The sequence below is a fragment of the Taudactylus pleione genome, unplaced genomic scaffold (genome assembly GCF_031769625.1).
Source record: "Taudactylus pleione unplaced genomic scaffold, aTauple2 ptg000191l, whole genome shotgun sequence".
NCBI lineage: Eukaryota > Metazoa > Chordata > Amphibia > Anura > Myobatrachidae > Taudactylus > Taudactylus pleione.
In genome coordinates, this window is record NW_028284593.1 from 2,008,291 (window position 1) to 2,021,142 (window position 12,852).

General features: G+C 45.8%; 1 protein-coding gene across 1 annotated transcript in view; it reads right to left on the reverse strand.

Annotated features, from left to right (window-relative positions):
• TXNRD2 (thioredoxin reductase 2) overlaps positions 1-12,852 on the reverse strand; it is a 187,325-nt gene that overhangs the window by 14,013 nt on the left and 160,460 nt on the right. The window lies entirely within an intron of this gene.

Here is a 12,852-nt window from a genome sequence, read left to right on the forward strand (position 1 = left end):
GGTGCAGGGAAGGGGTGACCCGCTGGCTATATGCGTTCGCCCTGTGTGAGTGCGAGACAGTGGTGCCTGCCACGATGGTAGCTGCAGTGTAATGGGTGCCGGCTGCGTGTGTCGAACTCGACCCATCGCTGGTTGGGGAGTTGCACGCAGCCGGCACCCATCACGCCGCAGCTACCGTCGTGGCACATGCCACTGTCTCGCACTTACACAGGGCGAACGCATATTGGTGTGCACCAGGCTTTTTCTCTTAAGCTGGAAAAAGGGCAATGTCCTGTCTGACTTGTTTGAGGAAAAATGTCGGAAAGACAATACCAACTGAGCCATCCCATATCCCTCCAACGGATGGACCTTTTCAGGTAATACAAATTGACTTCATCTAATTACCACCTTGCAGGAATCTCAAGTATGTATTAGTTTGTATTGATGTATTTTCTAATTGGGTAGAGGCATATCCAGCTGCCAATAATACTGCTGTTTTCACTGCTAAAAAGATTGTTCAGGAGTTCGTATGCAGATACGGTATCCCTAGAATCATAGAAAGTGATAGGGGTACTCATTTCACTGGTGATGTTTTCCAGAACTTGTGTAAACTTATGGGAATCAATAGTAGACTTTACACCCCCTACCGATCACAAGCAAGTGCGAAGGTGGAGAGAGTGAACTATTAAGTATAAACTGAGTAAGATAATGGCTGAAACTGGATTAGGATGGCCAGAAGCCTTACCGCTCATCCTCCATAGCATCAGAACCACTCCCAGACCTCCTCTTAATCTGTCCCCCTTTGAGATACTGTTTGGAAGGCAACCTCATTTGATCATAGGTCCACAGGATGATTTCAAGTGTAATAATGAGGTTACTGTGCAATATCTTATAAAAATGAGCAGACAACTGAAACAACAGCAACAGAAACTCAAAATGTTGTTACCTGGTATGCCAGAAACAAACTGTCATGATGTTGAACCTGGAGAATATGTTATGATCCAAAATTTCTTGCGCTCAGGTTGTTTAACAGACCAGTGGGAAGGTCCTTACCAGGTGTTGATGACAAGTACCACATCTTTGACAGTAGCAGAAAGAGATACCTGGGTACATTCCACTCACTGCCGAAAAGTCAACCACCCGAAGGAGGTACAAGGCGAAGTCGAGACAGACCACGTGGACCTGTCAATTGCGAACCTGTTCTGAGAGAACTAGAGACTGCAGTGAAAACACCTGAGCCAGAGACATGTACAGACTACTATCCCAGCAATGGAGTGGCGATTTGTTTCTTTTTCTTGTTCCAGGGTTCTTCTCATTTTTGTTTCAGGATTTCCTACTTCTGTGATGGAGGACAGACGATGGAGAGGGAGGCCGATAGTGATGTCGATAGAGTGAAGTCGGAGGAGAGAGCGATAGAACGATCAGGGCAACACATGGTCAAACTCAGTTCAGGGATTATTAGGAGATCTGATAGCCATGGAACTCGGAGACAGTGTGAGGGGCTATTATATGAGGAATATTGTATCTGTGAGTACTGTGGATCCCTAGTTGATGAGAAATGCATCCAACGATGCCAGTTCAAGAGTAATATGTATTTGGGCGGGCATCCTTTAGAGGATTACCATTCCTTAGTGGGTAAGGTCTTAAACCAGACTGAATGTTGGATGTGCACTCATGTGCCTCAGGGACAACATAATGTAGGATTAGTACCATTCCCATTAAATTTCTCTGAATTACGGGGTGGGAGGTCCATAGACGGGAAGTATAACATCACCAGGTCCCCTAGTTTAAAGCTCTGCTAATACTCCATAGATCGGTCTTTGCTGTGTCTAAACATTTCATACATATAAAGACTGGAGAATTGGGAAGCAGACTCATTGGATCAGACAATGGCTTGCCACACCAATACTAATGACCCCAAAGAGGTGATTGACCGAAGAAATTGAATGTACCATCAGATAATAAAATGTGAATAGGCTTAGTCATGTATAATAAAATTGAACATCATAGATAATGTAGTCTCAATTCCCCCAAACTTCCTTTATAGATTAGATGAGGTCCCACATCCTACCAATGGTCCCCTATAGATACGCTGAGTGCGTATAAGGGTTGTTACCCTTTCTTGAGGTGCACTATTGACGGTTCAATGACCGAATTGTGTCATACCGTATAGAATATTAGATAATTTATTATGCCTGACTAAATAGGTTAAGAATAGAATATGATAGTGTTGTTTGCTATCAAAGGGTGGACTGTTGAAGTCAGATGATTGTATGAGATCAGTATGACATGTTATCGTCCTTTGTCTGATAGCATGTTACTGGCATGCTACTGCGTGCCGATGCGAACACACACACACATACACACCTATGTGAATTCAACACACATATACACAGACGCACAAATGCGAACGCATACATATAAAATGGTTCCCACACATTATAGGTAATAACTATAGTTATTAAAGGTATTATTAGTTAATAAGTATGATGTAAGATGTATGTAAAAGAGATCTAAGGTTCAGAATAAAATAGACATGTCATGTTTGATATCATACTAAATAACTTTATTTGCAGACATCCGTTTCTATCAGCAAAGAAGTCACATCATGCGTCCGCTAGTTATGGATGACAGGGAGTTATTGAGTAGAATGCTATTTCTTGTATGCAGTGTTGTAGCCAGTTTCAACCAGTTCTTTGGCGGGAAGATACACAATGTGACCGTTGGAAGACTGATCCATACCCCTGATTACACCGTATGAACTCACAAATGACCAGATTGACCAGAAGTAAGAACCAATGAAAACCTGCCAACTTGTCTCCTTTGTTATCTCTGTAACCTGTACCGTATATAGGCTTGTGCACTGGCTGCAGTATACAGACATCTTCTTTGCGACCGCAGACTTCAGGACTGAATGACTGTATACTGGGACCACTGCACTTGCATATGTATCGGCTGTACTTATTGTATATTTCTTGCTTTTTACTCTAATTGTTAAACTTCAATATAGTTACTTTTTTTTTTACATAAAATAACCTTTTTATGCTTTGGAACCAAACAATTAGACTGGAAAGCAATTATTTTTCATTAGCAACTAATAGGCATTCATACACTATTATATCTGTCCCTATCTCTTTTTTCAGGGAACTACAGGAGGTGGTTGGGAGATTTGTTTGGGGCAATAAGAGACGGAGGCTTCGCCAGGATGTCCTTATTAGATGACGATTTGAAGGTGGTCTCCAGCTACCTCCTTTCCTTAGATATTACCACTTGGTACATTTGGCACGGGTGGTTGAGATGTCTTGTATACCTTCCCTTAAACAATGGCCTCTTATTAAGGAACATGAACAGTCCGTCAGTGTTCCTTCCCATGTATTGCCGTGGCATCCCACACTTGACCCTACATTGCAATGTTGGAAAAAACTGAGACAACTCTCTTAATTTGCCCCTGGCACATCTCCACTCACCCCCATGGTGTCTAACTTCCCCCTGAGAATTCCCCCACCTCTCGGTCTCACGATGGTGTGCCCCACCTCAGCCAACTGGTAGATTCTAATGGAGTACATTTATTTACGGATCTCCAACGGTCTCAACCTTCCCTCACAATCCCTCTGGTTATATCTCCAATAAAGACACTGCATTCTCTCCCGACCCAGTTATCACATGCTCCACTGACTTCCCTCGCCTTTTAAGCCCATCTGCCCAGCCAAAGCTCCTCCCAAGCACTTATATACAGTTATGTTCTCCTGAGCTTGCTGCATATGGGCACATTGCAGCCCTACAGAATGGGGCTTGCTGTGCTAGGGGTCAGCAGCAGTGATCTGCTGCAGGTCTTTTTAATACATATGAGGATACATATGTATTGCGGTAAACCTCTGCATATTTAGGAATAATGCATCCTGCCCTTAATGAGCCATTTATTCAACAGGGACAATTGCAGATATAGGGTACACAAGCTATGAATTAGACATATATTATATGAAATTATTGTAGCACTGGGATATACAAATCAGTTCCCCAGTAATCCTATAGTCTAAAAGTTGAGCTATGTCTTTAATATACAGTTTACTAGAGGGTAAAAGCAGAATTCATACTAAATACATTGAAAAAGACGGAACAACATTAAATTCACACACCCAGAAAAGCTGGAAGTGCACTATTTTCAGTGGATCTGGTTTTTCAATGTATTCAGCATGAATCCAACTTTTTGGTAGATCAGGCTTTTTCAATTTATTTTGTATGGATCTGGCTTTTTCAGGGGATTTGACTTTTGCACTGTATTTAGTATGGATCTCACTTTTTTAATGTGCTTACAGATGTGTCCACATACATCTTGTCACGGCCAGGGTATTTCAGCATGGCGCTAGGCGGGTGTTACCTGTGAGGTCGTTGTGGCGCGGGCTGTCTGGTGGCGGAGCTAGTGTCTGGCGGGGGGCTTTGGCTGCGCGCGTTGTTGTGCGGCCCTGTTGTCACTCTGCGCTGGTGAGGCCTGGCGGCGTCTCCGTTCCGTTTGGCATGGGCGCCGCCATCTTGCCTTCTGGCCATGTGATGCGGCTGGCCAATCCTGGTGAGTCACATGTTCCCTCCGGCCAGTAACAGCACGGCATGGGGTATTTAGGAAGGGTCAGTGCCTTCCTTCTTTGCCAGTGCAACGTGTATCTCAGCCTAGCTGAGAGGGAGTTCTCTGTGCTTTCCTATTCCTGTGAATTCGCTGTCTGCCAGTCTGCCTGTCAGCTCCTAGTTCCCACTGGACTACCCCGCTACCTCCACCACCCTTGCCCATACCTGAGTGCCTGAGCCTGCTGACATCCTGTGCTTCAGTTCACTACCTGCAAACCTGGCTTGATTATTTTCAGTTCACTACCTGCAAACCTGGCTTGATTATTCTCAGTTCACTACCTGCAAACCTGGCTTGATTATTTTCAGTTTCACTACCTGCACACCTGGACAGCTCTAATTGTTTCTACCTGGACATTAACCCTTTTGCTCCCACCACAGAACTCTTGTGCACATTTATATTTTCCTGGACTTTTATTTACTGCCACATTATATGTCTACTCAAGCACTTATTAAAAATCCTAGTTTTATTTACAAATCTGCTTCTGTGATCGCTCCTGCTACCACCCCGGGTCCACAAACAACCCAGAACATAACAGTTTGCACTGGCCCCATGGAGCCGGCCACGGATCAGGAGTCAGGAGTGGATTTGTTCAGGTGCATTTCTGGTCGTTTAGAAAATCTGGAAAACGTGCAGCATCAGATGGCTAAATTTCTGCAAGAGATGTCCAAGCGACAGGATAGTTTGCAAACTTCCTTTTCTACCCCTGAAGTACCAGCATCTACATCCGCATCAGCATCTGGGAATACAGGAGGCAGATCATCTCCCCGCTTAAGTCTTCCTTTACCAAATAAATTTGACGGCAATCCTAAACTCTGCTGAGGATTCCTAAATCAGTGTGGCATACATTTTACCCTGCAGCCTGACAACTTTCTAACTGCAAGAACTAAAGTGGCTTATATAGTCTCTCTGTTATCCGGCCAGGCCTTGGAATGGGCTTCCCCACTCTGGGAGCGCTCAGATCCGCTGCTGGATAATTACGCAGACTTTGTGTCATCCTTCAGGAGGATTTTCGATGAACCTGGGCGTACTGTATCAGCATCATCAAACATCATGACACTGAGACAAGGGGTCCGTCCTGTCAGTCAATATGCCGTGCAATTTCAAATTTTAGCATCAGAGCTCAAATGGAATGAGGAAGCCCTCACCTCGACCTTCTGGCATGGGTTGTCAGACCGATTAAAGGACAATCTAGTCACTCGGGAGCTTCCTACTAATCTGAACGACATGATTTCGTTGTGTATCAAAGTTGACCTACGCTTCAGGGAACGTCAGGCTGAAAAAAACAGAACTGACCGGCAAAGGTCATTTACCCCCTCCATTTCTACCCGTCCCATTCCTTCCCCTACTGAAGAGGAGCCTATGCAGGTGAATCATACACACCTCTCTAAAGAAGAACGTCAGAGAAGAATGCAAAAGAACCTCTGTCTGTACTGCGGAGAGTCCGGTCACCTGCTGATCTCCTGCCCCCGTAAACCGGGAAATGCCAAATCCTAACTGAACCTGGAGACATCAAGTTAGGAGTTATGAACCCGTCTCCAAAAATTAAAGATTTCACGATTACCCTAGCCTTGGATCTTAAACCCAAACCTGTCTTTGCTACTGCTCTACTCGACTCGGGAGCAGCCGGAAATTTCATAACGTCTAGTTTCATAGATAAATTTCAGATTCCTTGTTTGTCTCTCAACCATGCCATCTCTCTGACCTCTATAGACGGACGCCCTCTAACTAACGGGATAGTCACCAAAGAGACTCAACCAGTATTGGTCCGAATTGGGGCACTTCATTCTGAGTCCTTAAAATTCCTGGTGATATCAGAGGCCTCTCAAGAAATTGTTCTTGGTCTACCCTGGTTACGTCAACATAATCCCAGGATTGATTGGAGTTCTATGCAGATTCTGTCATGGGGCATGGACTGTCAGAAATCCTGTCTTCCAAAAATTCGACCTGTGAGAAAGACAGTTCCATTAGTTTCTTCTGCCATTCCCAAGGAATATCAGATGTTCGCCGATGTTTTCTCTGAACAACAAGCAAATATCTTACCCCCTCATAGGGAATGGGACTGTCCAATTGAATTGATACCTGATAAGATACCACCTCGTGGTCGTACCTATCCGCTGTCTTTGCCTGAGACTCAAGCCATGACCGAATACATCCGGGACAACCTGGCAAAGGGGTTCATTCGCCCCTCTACTTCACCTGCCGGAGCTGGGTTTTTCTTCGTTGGCAAGAAGGACGGTGGTCTAAGACCATGTATCGATTATCGAGGCCTTAATGACATTACTGTAAAGAATCGATACCCTCTTCCCCTGATTACTGAATTGTTTGATAGGGTCAAGGGCTCTGTCATTTTTTCGAAATTAGATCTAAGAGGGGCTTACAACCTCATTCGTATCCGAGCTGGCGATGAATGGAAGACCGCTTTTAATACCAGAGATGGACATTTCAAGTATTTAGTAATGCCTTTTGGATTGTGTAACGCCCCTGCTGTCTTTTAAAGTTTCGTTAATGAGATTTTCCGGGATCTGTTAAATGTTTCGGTTGTTGTCTATCTGGATGACATACTGATTTTTTCACCCTCTGTGGCTAAACATCAAGAACATGTTAAAGAAGTTTTGACCCGTTTGAGAGAAAACCACCTTTACTGCAAACTGGAGAAGTGCGTCTTTGGAGTGCCCAGTGTACCTTTTCTCGGCTATGTAATATCTGGCTCCAGTTTAGAAATGGACCCCAAGAAGGTACAGGCAATTCTGGATTGGACCCGACCTCAAACATTGAAGGCCATCCAGAGATTGTTGGGCTTCGCAAATTATTATAGACGCTTCATTAAGGGATTTTCTACACTGCTGGCTCCCATTACAGCCTTGACTCGCAAAGGTGCTAATCCTGCCCAATGGTCACCTGAGGCAGAGTCTGCCTTTCATCTTCTAAAACAGGCCTTTATCTCAGCACCAGTTCTTCGACAACCCGATCTGGACCGGCCTTTTTTGTTGGAAGTAGACGCATCATCTGAAGCTGTGGGAGCAGTCTTGTCTCAACGTTATGAGGACAACCGAGTCCATCCGTGTGGGTTCTTTTCTAAAAAATTCTCTCCTGCCGAAAGGAACTACGCCATAGATGATCAAGAACTACTAGCTGTAAAGTTGGCGTTGAAGGAATGGAGATATTTGCTAGAAGGCGCCAAGTTTCCATTTACTGTATTTACGGACCATAGAAATCTCCTATTTCTCAAAAACCTCCAATGTGTGAGTCCTCGTTTGGCCCGCTGGGCAATATTCTTTGCCAGGTTTCAGTTCACCCTGACCTTCTGGTCTGGAGCACTTAATCAGAAGGCTGATGCCCTATCGAGATCTCTCCTCTGTGATGATCAATCTGAAAATCAAAGCAGTACCCCTGTCTTGGAATCAAGAGTTTTTGCCGCATTACAACTTCAGCCTCCTACGGGAAAATCATTTGTGGCCCCGGAATTAAGGAAGCAGCTTCTCACTTGGGCACATTCCTCTCGCTTCGCAGGGCACTCAGGCACTCGGAAGACCTTGGAGCTCCTGAAAAGACACTATTGGTGGCCTTCTATGAAGGCAGATATAATGGAGTTTATCTCTTCCTGCTCCTCCTGTGCCCAGCATAAATCATCACGACAAGCTCCAGCTGGGGAATTGCTTCCATTACCTACTCCATCACGTCCATGGACGCATCTCTCCATGGATTTCGTCACAGACCTGACAGTCTCTCAAGGTTTCAACACTATCTGGGTTGTAATAGACCGATTTTCTAAGATGGTCCACTATATACCGTTGAAGAAGTTACCTTCTGCCCCTGACCTGGCACAGTTGTTTGTCCAACACATATTTCGTCTACATGGCCTTCCTGCTGAAATTGTCTCTGACTGTGGTGTGCAGTTTACTGCAAAATTCTGGAGGGCTTTGTGTTCTGTTCTTCAAGTGAAGTTAAACTTTTCCACGGCCTACCATCCACAAAGCAACGGCTCCACCGAGAGAGTTAATCAAGATCTAGAGACTTTCTTAAGAATTTTTATGTCATCTTCCCAGGACAATTGGGCTGCCTTGCTGCCGTGGGCTGAGTTTGCACATAATGCTTCCTACCACTCGTCAACTAACCAAACGCCATTTCAGGTTGTATATGGCCTTCATCCTTGTGTTCCCGAATTCCGAAGCCTGCCTGTTTTCGATGTTCCGGCCATGGAGGACACGGTGCGGAATTTTGCTGCCATCTGGACTCAAGTACGGTTTGATTTGTTGAAGGCATCCTCTCGCTATAAGACCCAGGCCGATAAGAAGCGTAGAATAGTTCCACGCATGCAAGTAGGAAACCAGGTCTGGTTGTCTACTCGGAACCTTCGTCTAAGAGTTCCGTCTATGAAATTCGCACCCCGCTTCATCGGTCCCTTCACCATAACAGAAGTCATTAATCCAGTGGCCTACCGTTTAAAGTTACCCCCATACCTAAAAATTCCCAATTCCTTCCATGTTTCCTTATTAAAGCCCCTAGTCCTGAATAAGTTCCATAATGCTCTACCTGCTTCTCCTCGAGTCCAGACGGAGAGAGGAGTTGAGTTTGAAGTCGCCCAGATCTTGGACTCTCGTCTGCGCAGAGGTCATCTTCAGTATTTGTTGGACTGGAAAGGTTACGGTCCAGAGGAATGTTGCTGGACCGATGCTCGTGATGTCCATGCTCCCACGCTCATCAGGAGATTCCATTCTGCCCATCCGGAGAAGCCTGGTGAGTGTCCTGAGGCCACCCCAAAAGGGGGGGGTACTGTCACGGCCAGGGTATTTCAGCATGGCGCTAGGCGGGTGTTACCTGTGAGGTCGTTGTGGCGCGGGCTGTCTGGTGGCGGAGCTGGTGTCTGGCGGGGGGCTTTGGCTGCGCGCGTTGTTGTGCGGCCCTGTTGTCACTCTGCGCTGGTGAGGCCTGGCGGCGTCTCCGTTCCGTTTGGCATGGGCGCCGCCATCTTGCCTTCTGGCCATGTGATGCGGCTGGCCAATCCTGGTGAGTCACATGTTCCCTCCGGCCAGTAACAGCACGGCATAGGGTATTTAGGAAGGGTCAGTGCCTTCCTTCTTTGCCAGTGCAACGTGTATCTCAGCCTAGCTGAGAGGGAGTTCTCTGTGCTTTCCTGTTCCTGTGAATTCGCTGTCTGCCAGTCTGCCTGTCAGCTCCTAGTTCCCACTGGTACCCCGCTACCTCCACCACCCTTGCCCATACCTGAGTGCCTGAGCCTGCTGACATTCTGCGCTTCAGTTCACTACCTGCAAACCTGGCTTGATTATTTTCAGTTCACTACCTGCAAACCTGGCTTGATTATTTTCAGTTTCACTACCTGCACACCTGGACAGCTCTAATTGTTTCTACCTGGACATTAACCCTTTTGCTCCCACCACAGCACATTTATATTTTCCTGGACTTTTATTTACTGCCACATTATATGTCTACTCAAGCACTTATTAAAAATCCTAGTTTTATTTACAAACCTGCTTCTGTGATCGCTCCTGCTACCACCCCGGGTCCACAAACAACCCAGAACATAACACATCTTACCTCCGTGAGGTTCAAGTCACGTTAAATAGAATGAGTACCATGTGACTCGGTAGCGCCAAGCATCTTTTTCCCTTAACTAGGATGCACAAGGAGCTAATTAAAATGATATGCTGCATGCCCCTATTCTGTGTGCGACTGCGGGTGTATCTATATGCAAAATTCTACGTTACACTGACATGTGCAAAGGGGGCGGGGGCGGCACAGGGAGCTCAGAGCCCTTGTTACGGCTCTGTGCTTACCATCATACCAGTAGCAAAATACATGCTCTACCCCCTTTTTCTCACTGAACCCTGCACAGGCAGTGACAGCACTGTGCTGTACAGTGCTGCTATGTGCTGTAGAGAAGTATGTAGTTACCGAGGGATCACCCAGATGATCCATGTTTAGATCCTCAGGTGATCAGTCCCTAAATCTGTCCCCCTCCTTAATCAGGGGGTGGGTCCATCAGGCAGATCCACAACTTTCCGCCTGGATGAGGTTGGACGTGTGAGTGGGGAAGGAAGGAGATATTGTTTAGGCAGACATGTTATGATGGGAGAGGAAAATGAGACAAGTGGTAGAGTGAAGGACAATCAGATAAGTATGCTTAAATGAGCAGGATTTTATATTTCCCACAGTTTGGCTCTTGAAATCAAAATTTGGTGTTATGTATAGGTGTTCTAATAAACCATTGTTTCCATGTTAGAAAAGTGTAGGTGGTGAAGGTGAATATTTGTGGATTTAAGACTATTTGCGAACGGTTGTTCAGAAAAAGGGTCCGGCTATTTAAATTGAGCGCTCGCTCATTGCGGTCTGTTGACGCCTCTATGTCTGAGCGAGCGAACGAAACATGAGCTCGCTATTTTGTAAAGACGCCCCATGGCCGTTCGCATCATACGTCATCTCCGCTATTTATTAAACTGAGCGCTCGCTCATTGCGGTCTGTTGACGCCTCTATGTCTGAGCGAGCGAGCGAACGAAACATGAGCTTGCTATTTTGTAAAGACACCCCATGGCCGTTCGCATCATACGTCATCTCCGCTATTTATTAGATTAATCGAGTACATCGAAAGGCGTCTGAACTGCTCGCAGTGCTTGTGGTAGGTTTTACTTCCCGCAATCACTGCGAGCAGTTCAGACTAAAAGACAACCAAGTGACGTGGTCGATGACGCGGCTTTGTTAATTATGCACACCCATTAAACGCCTGTTTTGACCGTTTGGCACGCCTGCGTTCGGATCTCCACTCCCCGTTTTCAAGCACCTTCCCCTGTTACCATCCACATATGCCTCATTCTGTCACTCAAATTAGCAGGCCCTCGCTTTTGCGAGGGCACGATTTCTGACCGCAATGACTGGTTGGTGCATGCGCATTACGACCCATACGCATGCGCAGATGTGCGAACATCGCTCGGAGCGAGCGAGCAGCCGCTTACGAGCGGCTCTGAATCAGGCCCTTAGTTTGAACAGAGGATAGAGCAGAATTAACCCTTTTGACAATTCTGTCAGTAGCAAAATTTTATCTGTTTCTAATGTGGTTGCTCCAGTTGTACCAACCTTGGTAGAAGCATGGTAGGGGCAGCTGGGCCCTGTCACTATCGCTAATCATGGTTTCCACCAGACTGATTTATATCAATTTAAATAGAGGGCACTCACTCACCAATCATCATAATAAAGAATCACAAAATTTTATTCCATTAGAAAAACATACTTGTCGCCGTTACAATCTTAGCACAGACCTTTTTAAGGCATCTTTCCCAAATTATTATCACTCCTCTGTGATAGTGATGTAGGAGTGCGTGTCCTCATAACCTATAATTTTTGGGCTATATGCTGCTGGATGCCTGACATGATTCCTGTACTGTGCACTTTTCCCTCAGTTTTGATACTTTACCCTCAATGTCATCTTATGCTGGCCATACACGCTACAATTATCGGGACGATCCGCCCGATATCGGCGGATCGCCGCGGTAATTGTAGCATGTGGGGGGGCGACCGAGGGTTAAATATTGCTCGGTCGGGCATGCTGGATAGTCCAGCATGCCCGTCCGATGCGATATTTAGCGGGTAAACTGTCGGCCGCATCGGGCAGTGTATGCCCAGCGCAGCCGACAGACAGACATTTCCGGTGTTCCTTCCTATGGAAGGAACAGGGAAATGTCTCCGCCCCCGGGGGCGGAACGCGGATGTCGGGCTATACACTGTGAGATTTCTCTCACAGTGTATGCCGGCGACTTCTGCGGCTGGCAGGCTGCCAGATAAAATGTCTGTCGGTCTAACAGGCATTTTATCTGGTAGTGTATGCCCAGCATTAGTTGGCGTCTAGTGTACTAGGTTCTATGGATTTATTTTTTGTCACAGAGGGATAAATATAAAGTCACAGATAAAGCATAAGGATGAATGGCGCAGGTCACTCATATCGTACCTGTCGTCTTTTGTCTCCTTATAAAGGCTGCACACTTTTCTTGCGTCTTACCTTGCTAATAGTGTACTAGGTTCTTAGGGTTAGCATTTTTCTAGCAAGGGAACTAGTAAAAATACGCAGTTTAAGCATAACAATTTTTGGCGCGGGTCACTTGAATTTAATTTGTCTTTTACCTTTTTATCCTAAATTATGTACTTTTTCCTCAATTTTGCTATTATTTCTGGGTTGAGGGGAAGTGGGGGAGAGGTCAAACAGTATTTAAGGTTTCCCCTTACCAGACCTAATTCTCATGAG